Source organism: Eulemur rufifrons, chromosome 27, assembly GCF_041146395.1.
Source record: "Eulemur rufifrons isolate Redbay chromosome 27, OSU_ERuf_1, whole genome shotgun sequence".
NCBI classification, from domain to species: Eukaryota; Metazoa; Chordata; class Mammalia; order Primates; family Lemuridae; genus Eulemur; species Eulemur rufifrons.
The window spans coordinates 29,451,412-29,455,171 of record NC_091009.1 but is presented as its reverse complement, the minus strand read 5'-3'; the positions used below and the strand labels follow the sequence as shown (position 1 = coordinate 29,455,171).

Here is a 3,760-nt window from a genome sequence, read left to right as displayed (position 1 = left end):
TCAGAACCTACATCTTTTTGTAGGGGGAGTACAAGATTGATACCAGCTACTCAAACTGCAAACCATGCCATAGCTAAAAGTGTGACCTCAATTATCCTGGATCAAGACATTAAAAGGTGGCCAATGTTTAACTCTGCCCATAATAAGAGGAAAAGTCTTTGGGATCTGAGTCAGCTCTGGAGCTAATAGGAACTTTTTCTGGACACCCTCTTTGAACAATTTCTTTTATTTATGAATCCTGTAACAAGAATATGTTAAAAAAAAAAAACCTCACCAAATACCAGCAATATGTACAATTTTATGCTAGGCCTTGTGGGGGATGCAAAGAAAATGATGAGGCCAGGCATGGTGGCTCACGCCTGTAATCCTAGCACTCTGGGTGCCGAGGTGAGAGGATTGCTTGAGGTCACGAATTTGAGACCAGCCTGAGCAAGAGCAAGACCCTGTCTCTCTATCAAAAATAGAAAAAAATTAGCCCAAGGGTTTGAGGCGAGCTAAGATGATGCCTCAAACTCTGGGCTCAAGTGATCCTCCTGCCTCAGCCTCCCAAGTAGGAGTAGCTGGGACTACAGGCGATCCAGGATGCCTGGCTAATTTTTTCTTTTTGGTAGAAATGGTCTCATTCTCACTCAGGCTGCTCTCGAACTCCTGAGCTCAAGCGATCCTCCCCGCTCAGCCTTCCAGAGTGCTGGGATTACAGGCGTGAGCCACCACACCCAGCCCAATTGAAATCTGTATTTTTATAAATCTTCATATTTTCCAAAGTGCTTACATATTCTTGCAAGATTTTGTCCTTATAAATACCCAGACAAGTACGTGATAATGGAGCGCAATATAAATTATTTTCCTCCCTCCCATTCCTTTCTAGCACTGAGCTTCTGTGTGGGACCTGAGCTTTGTCTTGAAATATATTAATAAGTAGGACTTAGGTGAGCACAGAGGGAGACGGGCGTTCGAAACAGAAGGACTTTGACTCCAAGGTGACGTAGTCCTAGCGTCTGTCTGTCCAACATCCCCTCCCGTTTTTGAGGACCTGCTCCTTTTCCAACCACAATACAAGTAATTTGGAGACAATTTATAATTCACAAAACAATCCTCATATTAAGCAATTTCTCCATTCTTGTGATCATATTATTCATATCTTGAATGGCAGAAGTAAGTCTTCAAGTAATTTTTCTTATTAATAGGAAGGGTAGGTAGGTAGGTATTCTATTTACTGAGCATATCTGAGAATACTTTTTTGTTGTCTTTAACCAGCAACGTTCATTTGGTTGGATATAAAGTACTTCTTTGTAAATCTGTTTTAATGTCTGGCTTAATAGGAGACAGCTGGATTCTCCTAAGTGTCTGCATTTGATCTGTTGCAATATGTTGTCTGGTTAGAAAATATGAAGAAAATCTGGCTTCACACTGATATATAATTGAAAAGGGGAGAAATATTTTAACATTCTTTTCAGATAATTCTGGATATTCTTCTTTGATACTATACCAAAACTCAACAAGTGGTCGTTTCTTAAAGTTTAGTTGCAATGCAGACTCTAGAACTGTTATCAGTGAACCTTTCATACTCTGTTAAATTAGAATGCATTGGTCTTTCACAGTGCCTTTGATCATTTAGGAAATAATGGTTCACTGAGTCATGCATACCTTCCAAATGTTAGCACATTTCATTAAACAGTGTCAAAAAAGTCACATTCATTTGCATTGCCACTAATCTCATCAGAAAAGTCTTTAAGTATTAGGGATCTGAGTCAGAAGTGGCTGGTACAACTTTCCCAATATTTTAATTTTCACTTGTAATCTTAAATTTTGTCATTACCAACAAATAGTGTCAATTGTTTCCTTTGAAGTGTTAGGCTCACTTTGTTTTCAAGTAAAAATGGCAATACGTGAAAACAACAGCTAGATCAGCTCACAGCTCGATCACACATATGCTTTTCCTTGAGGCAAACATCATTAGTCCACTAGACAACAGAAGTGCTCCATGTGTACTTCCTACTGTCACACAGCATATTAAAAAGATGTGTATTTAAGATCCAAGTTTTCATAAAAATTAGTATTTTTTATTGTTTCATCAAGGACACTCTTTTTTTCTTCCTGTGCTTGTGTGGTGGTGAAGAATATAATAACTGCTAGTATAATTGGTACCATGCATTGGTTTATGCTAAGCTGCCAACGATTTTATCCACTATTGCTTTTATATCAACAGTGCAAATATCAACACAGTTTTTTAAAAAAGGCCAATAACATCTTACTATTGTTACAAAAATAGCTTTTACCTTTCAGACCCCGGGAAAAATTTAAAAGACCCCGTTGGGTCCACAGACTACACTGTGGAAACCTCTGTTTTAGTGGGTGTCTTCCGCTGACTTGCGGCTGTCACATGATTTCTCCCTAAAAATTCTGTATCTGTTGTTCCACTGGCTTCTTATATTTAGTATTCCAGAAAAGGTTAAAATCAAATATAATTTTTTTATTTTATAGCTAACCTGTTTAGGTACTTATGCCATTTTCCTTTATTTTTTATTTATTTATTTTTTTCTTTGAGACAGAGTCTCACTTTGTTGCCCAGGCTAGAGTGAGTGCCGTGGCGTCAGCCTAGCTCACAGCAACCTCAGACTCCTCGGCTTAAGCGATCCTCCTGCCTCAGCCTCCCGAGTAGCTGGGACTACAGGCATGCGCCACTATGCCTGGCTAATTTTTTCTATATAGATTTTTAGTTGGCCATATAATTTCTTTCTATTTTTAGTAGAGACGGGGTCTCGCTCTTGCTCAGGCTGGTCTCGAACTCCTGACCTCGAGCGATCCACCCGCCTCGGCTTCCCAGAGTGCTAGGATTACAGGCGTGAGCCACCTCGCCCGACCATTTTCCTTTATTTTTATAATAAAAAAATTTTTTAGAGTATGTCTGTGTGGGTCTATTTATTAACTTTTCTTCAATATGGTGATCCCTTTGGTCTTATTTTTTCTTTTAGTTTACACGAAGGCAATTTATTAATACAAAATATTGTGAGGAGTCTGTTCATAGACAGCGACCACAGCACCCTTGCTTCCTGAGGCTGCTGTTGGAGGGGATGGGGGTGACACCCTCAATCCGCCTGATCTTCATACCCAAGTGGGCCAGGGCTCTGAGGGCTGACTGGCCCCAGTCCCAGGGGTCTTGGTCCTATTTCCTCTTGTGGCCCAGAATTTGATATGCAGGGCAGTGATTCCCAGCTCTTTGCACCTCGGGCCACATCCTGGGCTACCGACAGGGCAGCATATAGTGAGGATTCCTCTCAATAGCCTTCACCTTCCTCCCATGAGTCACTTGGCAAATGGTTAAAGATCAGTGACACGAACAAAGGTGTCCTTGAAGGATGCAAAGATGTGACAGGCACCAAATGCATTCTCTCTTTTGGCCACCTCCAAGGCTGGTGACCTATTCTCACTTCTTTTCCTTCCCCTTCGAGATGCCATTTCTGCGCGTTGTCAGTTGGTTTTAACAGGTGGAACCATATACCACAGGTCGTATTCTGGGCCATGAAACAAGTCTCATCACATTGAAAAGAAATCAAATCATATGAAGTGTATTCTTTTATGTCAATGGGATTAAATTGAAGTCAGGATCAAAACGAGGCAAAGAATCCTCCCAAATTCATGCATGACAGTCATGAGGTTCACCCTTGTTTTGGTAGGGGAGGAAGCATGGTGGGGTTTAAGATATTGCAGTGATGGAAATATATGCGTGTTACGGGAGAAGGATTCTAAAGGAGATCAG

General features: G+C 40.7%; 1 pseudogene; it reads right to left on the bottom strand.

Annotated features, from left to right (window-relative positions):
• Nucleotides 1–3,022: 3,022 nt before the first annotated feature.
• Nucleotides 3,023–3,459, bottom strand: LOC138375769 (small ribosomal subunit protein uS11-like; annotated as a pseudogene).
• Between the last annotated feature and the right edge of the window lie 301 nt (nucleotides 3,460–3,760).